We start from the raw sequence: 16143 nt of genomic DNA on the forward strand, positions 1-16143 counted from the left end.
TCTGAGCTTTTCTTCCAGCTGATGGGAGGGTGTAAAATGACATCTCAGCAGCTATCTGTCCGGGAAAGCCGTCGTGTCCTTGAGTACATTAGTAATGTAGCTGGGTAAATTTAAGTTCCAATCAGTGCACTTAGGCTCCTTTGACAGAGGAAATGCATTATCTTGGCTTTGACTTGGCTGGTTGTCATCTAGGCGAGGAATTGGGCCTGTTTTGCAGGTCTGTCTTGTTCCTCATGCTTGGACTTCTATGCTAATGAAGGGGCAGAGGGGCAGAGGGAAAGTCAGAGATCTAGGTGAGGAATAAAGCTTACAAGAAGCCACAGATGCAATTATGTAAAAAATATGTACCATTCAAGGATGCAGGGGAAAGAGTTAGTTTGAACTCAAACTAATTCTTGTTAACTGTGGCCACTTGTGCCTATAGTACATTGTAGACAGAGTTTCTTTCTTTCTTCCTTTTTTTTTTTTTTTTTTTTTTACTTTTGAGACAGGATTTCTCCTTAGCTTTTTGGTTCCTGTCCTGGAACTAGCTCTTGTAGACCAGGCTGGCCTCGAACTCACAGAGATCCATCTGCCTCTGCCTCCCGAGTGCTGGGATTAAAGGCGTGAGCAACCATCGCCTGGCTGTAGACAGCTTCTGTCCCACCCACTTCCATAGTCATTCAGTCCCAAAGAAACACACAGAGGATTATATTAATTATAAACTGTTGGGCCTTTTAGCTGAAGCTAATTGTTAACTAACTCTTACAGCTTAAATTAACCCATAATTCTTGTTTATGTTTAGCCACATGACTTGGTGTCTTTTATCAGTGAGGCATTCTTATTTGCTTCCTCTGTCTCTGGCTGTTGACTGCAGACTAAGCCTTTTCTTTTTCCAGAATTCTCCTAGTTTGTTGTCTTGCCTGTATTTCCTGCCTGTCTATTGGCCAATTATCATTTTATTAAACCAAAATGAATGACAAATCTTTCAGGATACAAAAGTATTATCCCACAGCACTGCCTCTTTTTTTAATTTTTAGAACAAGAACCCTGAATCTAATCTCCTTTGTTTGTTTGTTTGTTTTTTTTTCGTGACCATTATCCATAACAACTTGTAACCAATACACTAAACAAAGACAAACTCCATAACCCATTTTTTTGGGAAAGTGGATGTGGTTTCCTGGACTACTTCCTGATGATTGGGGGTTCTGGTAATTTTATGGGTATACAAAGAAAATTTAGGATTATAGTCACGTCATGACTGCAGTATCCTGTGAGGTTTGATCATCTCATCCAGCAGTCTTGAAGCTGTTTTGGTGCAGAACTCAGAGGAAACTGCAAGAGAGGTCCTCTGAGATATTGGATCATCTGAGCCATCTGCTCTTATTAGAGATTCTTTAGGGGGTTTTCCTCAGGCAAACCTGATTTTTCTTTTTTTCTTTTCTTTTTTTTTTTTTTTTTTTTTGAGTTTTCGAGACAGGGTTTCTCTGTGGTTTTGGAGCCTGTCCTGGAACTAGCTCTTGTAGACCAGTCTGGTCTCGAACTCACAGAGATCCGCCTGCCTCTGCCTCCCAAGTGCTGGGATTAAAGGCGTGCGCCACCACCGCCCGGCAAACCTGATTTTTCTTGACCCAGAATTAATTTACAGCCTCTCATTTCCTGTGGAAACAAAGCAAAACCTCTTCTTATTAGTAACATATCTTTTGAATTAAATTTTGAAATCAAGGCATTTTCAAAATCTATAGGTGGGATTAATCCAGCAGTATTTTTAACTGAATGTCTTTTAGCAGCTGCTGCACCTTGATCAGCTGTCAAGGAATTAAAAGACAACACAATAGCATAAAGTATTTTCCATCTTTACATGTCTTTTTTTTTTTACTCTACTTGTTTTATTTTTATTTTTAATTTTTGGGTTTTTGAGACAGGGTTTCTCTGTTTTCTTTGACTGTGCTGAATCTCACTCTGGAGACCAGGCTGACCTAACTCACAGATCCACCTGCCTCTGCCTCCCAAGTGCTGGGATTAAAGGTGTGTGCCACACACCCAGATATTTTTCTTTTTTAAAGGACTTTCTCTATCTTTTTTTTTCTCTTCCAATCCTACATATATTTTTAAACGTACTGTAAACTGTTTAGAGGTTTGTTTTTATTTTTCTCTGAATGTGTCTTTTCTGTGTTTCTCTATCTTTTTCTCACGGCATGAGTCTTTCGTCTGCTAACTGACATGATTATAGTTAAAGTCACGGCTTTGGAGGCTGGATCCACCTCATCCATGGTTTCCTGAGAGTCTAGCTTCATGGAGGAGGTACTGGTAGGAGCCATGTGTTTTTACCACAACTTTGTGGAGTTTCTAGGTCCGCGTCACCACCCAGAAGCATGTTGGTGTCTGTTCATAAACAACGTTTAAGTGTTTGGTTGCAGGGCCTCTTAAAAGAACTGCAAAGTTTTTGCTGCTAACACTGAGTAAGGAAGCAACTCTTAAAGGAGACACTCTTATCTCCAGCAAACAGAGCCCACCTGAGAAAATACTGCTACCAAGAAGCCATGCTTAACTCTATATTTTTTGGTTTTTTTTTGATTGTTTGTTGTGTGTGTGTGTGTGTGTGTGTGTGTAGAATTCCTTCCCAAGCTCTTTTAGTTTTTTGTGGATATAGTTGCCCCATCTTGGTGCTATCTATAGATGGAGTTTCTATCCCACCTAGTTCCATAGCAATTCAGTCCCAACGAAACACACAGAGGATTATATTAATTATAAACTGTTGGGCCGTTTAACTCATTCTTATTATTAACTAACTCTTACAGCTTAAATTAACCCATAATTCTTGTTTATGTTTAATTACATGACTTGGTATCTTTTATCAGTAAGACACTCTCATCTTGCTTCCTCTGTGTCTGGTGGTGACTGCAGACTGAGAATTTTCCCACAGCAATGCATCTAGAACTCCTTCTACCCAGGGAAGGGAACACAAGTTTTGTCACTAATGGAGACTCAGTGTCATGGCATGTATTCATCTAACACATATTAACGTTTAGTATGTGCCAGGTATCAGCAGCACTTTATATACATCTTATGACTTAATCACACAGCAAACTCAGAGGCAAACAGCTCTCATAACCTATATCTACTTAAAACCCATTTAAAGAAGAGAAAATTGAGGTTTCGGAAAGCTAATAATTTGTCCCAAGTCCTGATGTTACATATCTAAATAACTGGTATCTTCGAAGGCACCAAGATACAAAAGCTGCAAGAGGGAACAAACTTGCCGGGTTTGGGGAAGAACCAAACTGTTCTGAGTTTGAACATCTGGTCCTCATCTTTCAGTTGATCATGTGTTACCCGAACCTGAGTCTAGCCTGACCGAGGCCTACGAGAAGTGGTGTGAGTGGGCTGATGGGAAGAGCTGCTGTGACTTCGCTTTGCACGTGGACATCACCCACTAGAACGACAGCATGAAGCAGGAAGTGCAGAACCTCAGCAGAGACAAAGGTGAGCTCAGTGCACTCTCCAGACTCCTCCTCCTGTCTCTAGGCTGCCATGTCCATCCTTCCCACAGTGTCCTGCTCACGTGTGTCACTCCCCTATTATAGAGACTGGTCCCTTAAGCATGAGGGAGGGCTGAGTGTGGGGCTTTCTAGAGTGTAGGCATTCTATACTTTTATGCAGCTTCACTTACATTTAACAGGATCCTCTTGGGATAAGTAGTGTTAGTCACTTTGAAGATGGAAAACCACAGGGTCAGAGTAACTGCCCGGGATCACATTTGGTGAACAATAGAGCAATCCAGAGATAATGATCACCTCCAGGAATGTCTTAGTTACATTTCTATTGCTGTGATTAAGCATCATGACGAAAAGTAACTAGAGGAGGAAAGGATTCGTTCATCATTGCAGAAAGTCAGAACATGAACTCAAGCAGGGCAGAAACCTAGAGACAGGAACTGAAGTACAAGGCTGGGAGAAGCACCACTTACTGGCTTGCTTCTCATGACTTGCTCAGCCTGCCTTCTTACAGCACATCGGACAGCCAGCCCAGGGATGGCCCTGTCCACACTTAGCTGGTGCTTCCCACATCAACCGTAACAAATCAAGAAAATGCAGCACAGGCTTGCCCACAGGTAAAGGTATTTTCTCAGTCAAGGTTCCCTGCTCCAAAGTGACTGTAACTTGAATCAAGTTGACTTTAACCAGCACAATACAAGATTGCCAGTTTTGCAGAGGGAAAAACTGAGGCAAGGTGACTGATCCAACCTGAAGTCACATCACTAAGAAAACTGAGAGCAAGAATTTCTAACCCAAGTCAGTTTTATTCAAGACCAAACTATTAATATTATTTAATAATGACATTCTCAAGAAAGGCAAAGATATGTCAGGAGCAAGGGAAAGATTGATCTTCTCGTTAGGAATGAAAATATGTTCCTGCAGTCCTGCAATATGTTCCCTGCCTCTCTCTCTCTCTGTGTGTGTGTGTGTGTGTGTGCGTGTGTGTGTGTGTGTATTGTTGGAGGGGGTCCTCTCACTGAAAAGATGATTTTAGTTCCCTTATCTTCTTAGATTCTTGTGACTTCTGTTACTCCCTATGTTCTGATCATCAGACATTCAGCACCCGCAGGATCATATACACTTATGCAAATGTGTACCATGTGCTCAGCTTTGTAAAGGGATCTAGGAACTGAGAGATGGATAAGCCTCTGTTGAAGGCCCAGTGCAAAAGGAAGCAGTCCAAGGAAAGGCAGCAGCATGCATGCTGAAAGCACATGAACTGTCTGGTCACTGTGCAAGGACTTCAGGAGAACACGCTGTATCTATATGGAGAGGAGAGTATGCTCCCTTAGAGATATGTTTTTTCTTTCTATCCCTTGCTGCACCCCATAAATCCTGCCCAACCCTTGGTTACACAAAACACGCCCTTAGCCCCTCCCTTTGCTTGTTTTGTCTGTCAGTAGAAAATTCAGTGATTTAACCAGCACACAGGGTCTGGGTCATTCTAAGGATGACTTAGAGGCTTTTGGAAAGGGGAATGTTGTGAAAAGTTTCCTGGAGCTGATCCACAATGTGTAGGGACATTCTTGAACTATAAACCACTTTTGGCTGGGGCAACTGTGAGCTAAGTTGACCCTAATGGTTCAACCAAAAATATTTTCCTTTCCTCAAAATGATTTTCTGTTCTACCATTCCATCTACCTATTTATTTTGGTGAAAATCAATAGATCTTTCCCTATAATGCTGATGGCTTAGGTATTTAAGTACAAGGCACTAATTGCTATCTGTCCCCATTTGGTTTGATAGTTTAGTGAGGAGAGGTTTCACATGCGTTTTTGTTTCTACATTTGAAATTTAGGTAGTGTTAGGTGGAAGAGTCAGTCTTAGTTGATGTTGTGTTGCTGTGACAACATCATGATCAAGGCAACTTCCAGAAAACATTTAGTTGAGGCTGGCTCACAGTCTCTGAGGTTTACAGCATCTTCGTCGTGGTGAAAGGCATTGCAGCATGCAGGCAGATCTGGTGCTGGAGAAGGAGCTGAGAGTTCTACATCCAGATCAGCATGCAGGCAGATCTGGTGCTGGAGAAGGAGCTGAGAGTTCTACATCCAGATCAGCTAGCAACATGAGGAGAAAGACACTGTGCCTGGCTTGACCATTTGAAACCCCAAAGCCTACCCAGACTAACACATTTCTTCCAAGGCCACACCTACTCCAACAAGATCAAACCTTAATCCCTGTCACTAATCCCCACAACCTAATGACCAAGCAATCAAGTAATTGAACCTGTGGGAGCATTCCTGTTCAAAGCACCACAATGAGTATATAGTCAGCACCCTTTTATTATAAAAATCCAGAGTATTTCTAGGTTAAAAACAATAAATTTATTCGTTTACCCATTTTTCCCCCTAGATAGGGAGACACAGTTCCTCTGTGTAGTTTTGGCTGTGCTGGAACTCACTCTGTAGAGCAGGCTAGCCTTGAACTCATAGAGATCCACCTGCCCTTGACTCTCAGATTAAATTTCAGACTGTTGAGATTAAAGGTGTGTGCCACAACCACCTGGTTTATTCTTGAAGTAAATTATAGAGAATGGAGGGTAAATAACATACTCACAAAACATGCCTACACTCTGTGTATGTGTGCATGCCTCTGTTCATGTGCTGCACATGGCTGTATTCAAAAGTACAGTTTCAGTAACAGATAATACATAATGTAGTATATGTCTGCTATGTCTTAGAAACAAATAGTTAGGGATTGAGAGATATAGGATTCAGGTTTTATTTTATTTTGATATAGGGCCTTACTGACTGGCCTGATACTTTTTATGTAGTCCAGTCCACATCAAACTTATGAGGTATAACAAGGGATAGAAAGAATAATTCATGGGAATCTTTCTGTCTCTGCTTCCCCAGTGATAGGATTAAATGCTTGTCCCGTCACCCAGACATCACTCAGAAGAAGTTTTAATGTTAGTTTTAATGTCGTCTTTCTCTTAGGCACCTCACCCTCCAACCTAGTATATAACCAGTCGTTCACCAAATAGTGAAATAAGCCCATTCCCATGAAGACCAAATGCTTGCCTCCCAGGGACTAAAACCCTTTAAAAAGTGTTGCCTCCTTTGGTGGTGATCCGCTACCTGATGAGGAGGGAGTTGTGTTTCCAATGTATAGGGAGGAAAGGGAAGCCCAGAAGTTAAGCATTCCCAACTCATTGTAGAACATGGTGCATCCAAGTGTTGTAACCCCTGGTGTCTAGGCACAGCTGGTGTGCTATTGTGATTTCCTTGGTGTCTGCTTCCCTGAACAAATTGAAAGTTATTGATCTTCTGAATGGGAGTGCTGGGAACTGGGGTTAGCAAAGGATACAGAAGACAACATGATTCTTCAAGGAAACACTTTACAAACTATCGATTTAATAGGGCAAATGAGGGCATGATAAGATGGGGCATTCAGAATGTCTCCCTTCTGTTGGGCAGGCACCTGATCTGTGTGCTCAGGGCCAATGGATGAAAGCCATGAGAGGTGGCAGTGATATTAATGTCGTCTTATTCCTGATTTTCTTCCTTCCCTTGTCTTGCAGGTGTTAACTCCTTCATGGTTTACATGGCCTACAAGGATCTATATCAAGTGTCAAACACAGAGGTAGCAACCCATTTGGCTGTGTTGTTTGGATTATCTGCATGCATGGGTTTCCACCTGTTGCTGATGACCTTTGCCCTAGAAAAATGGGTCACTGTGGTTACTGTGGAGGGCCGTGATATCAGGCCGTCTACTGACGTATGAACTGACTTATAGCCAGCACTGCATTTTAAAGAAGTTAATGGGCAAAGCAGAGAGGAACTCGAATTCCTACTGGCAACAGTTGTCTTGAAGTATAAGGGGAAAGTTCTTGTCTCCAAATCGCTCACAAACCGGGTGAAAATGTGTAGTTCTCTGCTTCATAATGTCAGGCGGGCTTCCTGCTATTGGTACCAGCTTGACTGTAACCATTGGCCTGCCCCAAGGAAGTCATGGGTACACTTTGATAGAACAATCAGGGAACAATCAGGGGAATTGTAAGAAATTAGTACTCTTACCTTCTAGGTGGAGAGTAAACGTATGTTTGTCTTAAGAGGTTCAGATTAAGAGACTGAGTATTTTATTAGCTTTGTCCAGGCTGTAGGGGGATTGTGGAGGGAGCAGTAATAAAGAATTCTGAAACTCTGCCTCAGTTCTGAGGGAAATTACTCCATGAGAATTGGATGCCAGGGAGACTTTTTAGATATTGGTCCTGTCTGTTTAAGTCTAGACAAGTCTTTCACAGAAACAGAGCCTCCTAAAATGTCTTTATTGTTGAGTTTTGTTTTGCTTTTGTGAATTCCAGGCCAATTAAGGCTGCAGAAAACCAAAACCCAAACAAAAAAGAATTAATCTTCACAGCGTTACTAATCTTACAGGACTTTTTTTTTTAAAAAAAAAAATAGTTTGCCTGATGTCCTCCTCTCCTGTTGCTAATTTTGAGACAGCACCTCCAGCTCAGTTATTTATTTAGTTATGAAGACAGGTATGTCTAAAAGTGGCCTACTAAGTTTTCCCTCCCTAACAGAGTTTACACCTAGAAATTTCCGAATGGAGTAGAATGAAGACAGTGGGTGTGATCTTGGCTGTCCACCTAACTGCATCTAGAAACAACTCAAACAAATTCCTGAGCACTTTAATGTAGGGTTCTCTCTCTCCCTCCTCCCCTTACCTTGCCCACTTCCCCCAACTCCCAGACCTCCAAACTTGAGACAAGACTGACCCCTGATCTTTCCACGTACCCACCCAACCCCACCCTTGCAGCTTTGCACCCAGAGATACCATTGGCTCTAATGGGATTAAAGGTGTGTGCTACCACACCCAGCCACCAAGGATTTTCATTGGAGGAGGGAGACAGACCCCGCCTCAATGTGGGCGGTATCTTCTGGTGGCCACACAGATAAAAGGACAGGACGCACTGGCAGGAAACCTTCCTTTGAGGCCGCTTACCCTTGCTCTGGCTGGGAAGTTGCCCTATCCAGCGACTCGGCATTCTTTAACCGATAATTGGACCAAGTTTTTTGGGGGATTTCAACAAAAACCGAAGACTGAAAGACCATAGCACACCAGGATAACTTCCAGCCTTCGACGCCAGGTTGGAAATCTGCTGGGAAGTCGAGCTTCCTGGACGAAACAACTCCGGGATTGTTGGCCTCTCCAGAATAAGAGAGACATTGACGCTTTGACTTCCCAGATATATCCTGATTTGTGAAGTCAAGACTGCTTCTACAGGGTTTAGGCCATGGCACAGATGTACCAGCACCAAGACTCCAATTTTTACAACACCGTACAAGCAGAAATAGAGGTGGAAATCGAGGATGAGCCAGGGACTGTGCCGGCAGAAGAAACACACAGTTTCGGTGAAAGTGCACTAGGCTCCTTCATAGAGGAACCCAGGTACCAAGGTATCGCCAACCAGCAGGGTGGTATGAATCTTGTCATCTGCATTTGTTTTTCCATCACCAACCCGAACCAAGGGAGCTACCAAAGTCCAGGAGAGCTACAGTTGGAGGGGAAGGAGACCTCAGTTGCTGGAGTCCCACAACCCGCTGAAGTCCCAGAGTTTGCTCAAGAACCAGAGTGCGCTCAAGTCCAATATTGCCCTGAAGTCATAGAGTGGGTTCAAGTCCCAGAGTGGGCTCAAGTCCAATATTGTGCTGAAGTCCCAGAGTGGGCTCAAGTCCAAGATTTCTCTCAAGTCCAAGATTGCTCTCAAGTCCAGGATTGTGCTCAAGTCCCAGAGTGGGCTCAAGGACAAGAGCACTCTCAAGTCCAAGATTTCACTGAAGTTATAGTGTGGCCTGAAGTCCCAGAGTGGGCTCAAGTCCTAGAGTGGGCAGAAGTCTCAGAATGCTCTCAAGTCCAAGATTGCTCTCAAGTCCAGGATTGTGCTCAAGTCCAGGATTGTGCTGAAGTCCCAGAGTGGGCTCAAGGACAAGAGCACTCTCAAATCCAAGATTTCGCTGAAGTTATAGTGTGGCCTGAAGTCCCAGAGTGGGCTCAAGTCCTAGAGTGGGGAGAAGTCTCAGAGTGCACGCAAGTGCAAGATTGCTCTCAAGTCCAAGATTGCTCTCAAGTCCAAGAGTGCTCTGAATTTCAAGAGTGCTCTGAAGTCCCACTGTCTGCCAGAGTCCCACATCCCCGGAGGAACACTCGACCACGGATCTGCAGGGGTGTCACATCCTGGCAGCTGAGCGAACTGGAGCGAGTTTTTGAAAACCATCCGTACCCTCATGAGATCACAAAGAAGGACCTAGCAAGGCGCTTGTATATGAAACCATCTGAAGTGCACTGTTGGTTTAAGAAGCGAAGAGCTAAGTATAGGAAAAATCAAAGATTACAAATGGTCAAGCGTGCCCCTGATGGTACCTTTGAGATTTCTCACTAAAGCATTTAGAGGAGACCTGGACTGCCATCCAACTCCAGGTGTTATTACTGCTGACCTTTTCCCTTTAACAGTAAAGACAGATAATTAGTTGAAGGTCAGCAATAGCTGATAGGGAGACCCTGATTTAGAATATACCAGGAAACAAAAGCAAACCAAACAAAACACTGAAATAAACACAAGAGTCTAATAGTCTGTAGACTATTAGAAAACAGAATAAAATAATAGTAGAGAGAGCGCAAGGGCTGAAAACAAGGAGAAACTAGAAGATTCCTGGCAACCAAGCTGTATTAGAATGGACTTTTTCAGACTAAGCCCTTCCTTGAGCAGGGCAGGGTCTTAGCTGGAAACAAGCCAAAGCTCCCCGGCATACAATATCATAAGGTGGCATTTTTCTGAAGCAGGAAATCTGATCCAAGACTGCAGATCACACAGCATCTGAGCTCAGAGGTTGTGTGTCTGGGGGACCCTTGCTCTGAGTGTCCCACAGTGCAGCTGTTGGGATTTCAGAGACTCAGCAATATCTTAAGAGTGGAGGAACTGAGCTAAGTGTGCAATTTCCTCTGACTTATGACCAGAATGTTCTTTCTTCCCGGGTCTCCCCCATATCCAGACTTCAGGAAATATTTTTTTTCACAGAAGGCACAGTTGCCTTGATCTCAGGGGATGGCCCCACGAATGTTGGAATTGTCCATCCTCCCTTTTCTCCATGTGTTCAGCTCAGCAGCCAGATGTCCCAGCTCTTCTTCTGCTTCGAGGAAATCCAAACTCCTACTTCTATTTCAGGACAGTGGCTATAAGGCTCAATGTCAAAAAGCACCACTGTTTGGCTCCTTTCCCCTTGTGGCTCCTCAACACAGATGTTCCCTGGGTCCTCTTCATCCTACCCTTTCCTGACCTTGGGAAGATCTGTTCTCCATCAGGAGAAAGAAATGGTCCATTTTTTCTATTTGGACGAGTTTCTGGTGTGTATTAGATTCAGCTTTAGCTGAAGATTATATCGCACCATCTAAATGAAGACAGCTGCTATCCTCAGAGTTTCGTGCTCTCCTTCTGCAAAAGCAAGAGCCAAGTAAAATCTCCTTTGCGTACAAACAAGGACAATTTTCAGGCCTTTCCAATTCCAAGCTAGACTGAGCTTTCTTAAATTTGCCGTTGAGAAATGTCCCTGTGTGGACAGGAACACGTAGCTCCTTCTCCTCACTGAAGTCTCTGCCCTTGCCTTAGACAAAGAAAATCACAGAAAATTACACACTGGTCAAATACAGAGTTCTGATGCCTCCTCGGTGGGTCTACCTACAATACAGCTCCTGCACCCAAGACTCAAGGAACACGAGGAATCAGAAAGCTTGTCAGAACCAGTGGAATAGGAAGTCTGATATGAGACTGTGTCTCCCAGAATGACAGGAAAGTTCTCTCATGATGTCACACATTGCGGCGCCCAAAAGAGGGCCTGAACATGAACCCTGATAGATATGGAAACTCAGAAGGGCAAGCTTGCATGGGTTCTCAACCCTAAGCAAAGACTACAGGCAACCAGTGACTGCAGAGAAAAGGAGAGTTTGTCTCTCCCTGGATGAGTCCCTAACTGGTTGTCCAATGCCAAATAGTTAGCCTTAAAATTATGTACATGCAAGATTTTTGTACTTATGTATATGTAATATATGCAGCTAAACAAAAAGCGGCCAAGGGGCAATGGATTTGGAAGGGACTGAGGGGTGGGAATATGCGAGGGGTTGGAAGAAAGAAAGTAAAGGGAAGAAATAATGTATTCATATTTTAATTAAAATAAACAAATAAAAAAATTTTTAAAAAAGAACCTTGAGTCTGTTGAATTCAAAATAAGGCCTGTTTCCTCTGTGGAGCAAGGCACAGCTGTGCTGTGACCAGAATAGTGAAGTCATGGCTCTGATGTACACTTTGAAACAGTGTGTTTCCAGAGTGTGACCTTGATAATGTGGCTGCATCCTGTGTTAACAAAGATAACCTGGATAGAGGTCATCTAAGGTAGAAGATACTTCGTTGTAAACCTTAGTCTTTATGTGCTTCATCAGGGAGGACTTTTACTGGAGTTTGGAAGAAAATATGTCTAGAATTCAATCAATGAGAAGGGCCAGAAGACAAAATGGCTGTGGTTCCATAGAAAAATAGGCCCACCTATGAGGGTTTTAGAGAATTTACTGTGTGTCTGATATAGTGCTGACTTTTTCCTACCGCTCCCCCCCTTTTTTTGACATAGGGTTTCTTTGTTTACCCTTAATTGTCTGGGAACTCACTTTGTAGACCTGGCTGGCCTCGAACTCGAAGATTCCCTCCACCTCTGTCTCCCAAGCACTGGGATTAAAGGCAGGTGCCACAAAGCCCAGCTTCCTGTTCCCTTTTTAGTTTGTCTGGGATCCAAACCCACCCTCAATTAATCCTGAGACACACCCAGAGGTATGCTTTACTAATCTAGTTTCCCAGGTGATCATAGATCCAATCAAGTTGACCTGGGAAGGCAAACCAAGAGGCTTAACCAACACGTGCAAGCATTTCCTTATCCCTCCTCTTAAATCTGCATTACTAACAATAAAACAGAGCTTCTTTCCAGCCCATAGGAATCCCTTTGCGCTAACTCTGCCTCACAGGTAGCAGGTGAAACAGGCTTGTCCCAGTTGACACCCCTCCTGAATTACCGCGCTCTCCCAGGCCATTAGGCTGGGATCACTGGAGCAGAGGTTCTAACAAAGTAGCCATATTTTCAGTGTGCAACTGCACATAATGGCAGCCTAGGGCTTCAGTTACCCCTATTGTGTTCACCAGCTGCTTGCTTCTCTGTAAAAGTTCCTAGGTGTAAGCATAATTAAGAGTCCACCAAAGAAACATGGCTTTTCTGTCCTGCTACAATGTACATAAAATTTAACTAAACAGTAACTCAGGTAAGAGGGTCACGAGTCATGATTCCGTCTGGTTGAGTTCTGTATCCATACATCTCTATCCATACAGCCATACATCCATACATGGGTTCATGGATTTAAAATAACAAACCCATGGGCAGTTATTAAAATGTAAGGTGTCAGAATGTGACAGAGTAGCTTCTCCTTAGGTCAAAATAGGACTGACAATCTGCACCTGGACTAAAGCAGCCCAAATGACCCTGATAGAGAGGGCAGGTGACCACATGCTGGGGAATCAGGCCCTAAACTGTGAGCTACATTGCCTTAGTCCAGGTGCTTAACCCAGAGCATAGCGTGGAGCAAATGTCAACACCTTTTATTGAATAGAAACAGCTAAATTCAAGACTGGAATCAGGCAAGAGGGGTGTTCTGGGAGCTGGGTCTGAAGAGTCAGTGACATTTGATTGGTAATGTATAGGAAACACGAACACCTTTTTATTGATTTTTATTGAGCTCTACATTTTTTTCTGCTCCCTTCCCTGCCTCTCCCCTTCCCCTTTCATGCCTCCCCCAAGGTCCCCATGCTCCTAATTTATTCTCGAGATCTTGACTTTTTCTACTTCCCATGTAGATTAGATCTATGTAAGTCTCTCTTAAGGTCCTCATTGTTGTCTAAGTTCTCTGAGATTGTGGTTTGTAGGCTGGTTTTCTTTGCTTTATGTTTAAAAACCACCTACGAGTGAACACATGTGATAATTGTCTTTCTGTGTCTGGATTACCTCACTCAAAATAATGTGTTCTAGCTTCATCCATTTTCCTTCAAAATTAATGATGTCATTATTTTTTTCTGCTGTGTAGTACTCCATTGTGTAAATGTACCACATTTTCCTTATTCATTCTTCGGTCGAGGGGCATTTATGTTGTTTCCAGGTTCTGGTTATGATAAACAAAGCTGCTATGAACATAGTTGAGCACATGTCCTTGTGGCACGATTGAGCATCCTTTGGATATATACCCAAAAGTGGATTATTTGTTCTTTTGATGGCCATTTTCTTGAATTATTTTTGTATTTTGGAGATCAGTTCTCTGTTTGATGTGGATTGGTGAAGATCTTTTACATTCTGGAGGGTGCTATTTTGTCTTGTTGACCAAGCTTTACAGAAGATTCTCAGTTTCAGGAGGTAAATAAATAAATAAATAAAATAAAAAAGAACAAATAATCCAATAAAAAAAATGGAGTACAGACCTAAACAGAGAACTCTCAACAGAGGAATCTAAAATGGAATGAAATGCTCAACTTGCTTAGCTGTCAGAGAAATGCAAATTAAAACAACTCTGAAATTTTATCTTACACCTGTAAGAATTGCCCAAAACAAAAATATTGATGACAACTTATGCTGGAGGGGATATGAGATAAAGGAAACACTTCTGCATTGCTGGTGGGAGTGCAAATTGGTACAGCTGCTTTGAACATCAGTACAGTGATTTCTCAGAAAATTCAGAAACAACCTTCCTCAACACCCAGCAAAACCAATTTTGGGTATATACCCAAAGTATGCTCAGTCGTACTATAAGGACATGTGCTCAACTATGTTCACAGCAGCATTGTTTGTCATTGCCAGAACCTGGAAACAACCTAAATGTCCCTCGACCAATGAATAGATGAGGAAAATGTGGCATATTTATGCAGTGGAGTAGTACACAGCAGGAAAGAATAACAACATCTTGAAATTTGAAGGCAAATGGATGGAGCTAGAAAATATCATATTGAGTGGGGTAACCCAGACCCAGAAAGACAAGTATCACATGTATTCACTCATAAGTGACTTCTAGTCATAAAGCAAAGAAAACATAGCCTATAATTCACAATTCTAGAGAACCTAGACAACATTGAAGACCCTAAGGGGGACATGCATGAATGTAATCTTCATGGAATGTTGAAAAAGATGAGATCTCCTGAGTAAATTGGGAGCATGGGGACCATAGGAGAGAGGTGAAGGGGAGGGGAGAGGAAGGGAGGAGAGCACAGAAAAACATGTAGCTCAACAACATCAATAAAAAAATAATAAAAATTGCCCATTAAAAAAGAGAAAGAAGGGCAGAGTCAAAGTGTCGACATGTAGTCCTGCTGGAGACAGACGCCGGAACTTTAGCTGGTAAGCCACAGCCATGTGGCTATACACAGGTTAATAGAAATGGGTTAAATTAATATGGAAGAATTAGCCAATAAGAAGCTAGAGCTAATGGGCCAAGCAGTGATTTAATTAATACAGTTTCTGTGTGATTATTTCAGGGAAAAGAGGCTGGGAACCAACAAGCAGCCCTCTTCCTACAGGGATGTAGTTCAATGATAGGTGATTTGGCCACCATGCATGAATCTGAGTCTGTGGCAAGAACTTATGTACATGTTGTTTATTTGGGAAGGGCTCCTGGGAGGTAAGAAAGAGATTGGGACCATATAGGAAAAGACAAAAGGAGAGGCATTTCATAGTAATAAGTGTGTGGTCTTTTGAGTAAGAATGACCCCCCATAGGCTAATATAGTTGAATGCTTAATCATCAGGTGGTAGATCTCTGATAGGATTAGAAGTATTAGGAGGCATGCCCTTTTTGGAGGAAGTGTGTTTATGGTGTTGGTTTCAAAATCTCATTCCAGGCTCTCTCTCTCTCTCTCTCTCTCTCTCTCTCTCTCTCTCTCTCTCGCATGTGGATCTGGGTGGAGCTCTCAGCTATTTCTCAAGCACCACACTTGCCTGCTGCCATGCTTCTGCAATGATGATAACGAGATAACTTCTGAAACTGTAAGCAAGCCCCAATTAAATAATTTTAGTTTAAAAGTGTTGCTTGGTCATGGTGTTGCTTCATAGCACTGGAACAGTGACTAAGACAGGATTATGAAAAAATCAGAGAGTGCATGTATTTATTCATGTAAAATACTTTTCACCGATTGCCTTTTTGTATGCTAGTTCTGGTACTAAGGGTTCTGTATTGAGCAAATCAGAAATGGTTGCTAGCCTTTTGTGGAAAGAATCTCACAATGGATCATCAGATGAATGAAGAAGATAATGTTAAGTGTTGATAAATGTTTTATTAAAGAATAATATGAGAGAATTTGGTAGCATCTGAGGTGGGACATGGTTAACAGAACAAACAAGAAATTTTCTAAGGAGAAAATATTTATGCTGAAACCTGAATGACAAGGACCAAGGGCCAATCCCAGAACGTCGTGGAAAACTTGAAAATCCAAAGATCAGAAGCAAGGGATGTCTGTTCTTATTTCAGAGATTGGAAAGGGTTAGGATTCTGGAGAGGAAGAGCCAAAGCTAGGAGAAGGAAAAGGAAATAGTCAGATAAAGTAGATGTAG

The sequence above is a fragment of the Microtus oregoni genome, unplaced genomic scaffold, assembly GCF_018167655.1.
Source record: "Microtus oregoni isolate MIOR12 unplaced genomic scaffold, Mior012 000088F_ref0000325, whole genome shotgun sequence".
In the NCBI taxonomy this organism is placed as follows: domain Eukaryota; kingdom Metazoa; phylum Chordata; class Mammalia; order Rodentia; family Cricetidae; genus Microtus; species Microtus oregoni.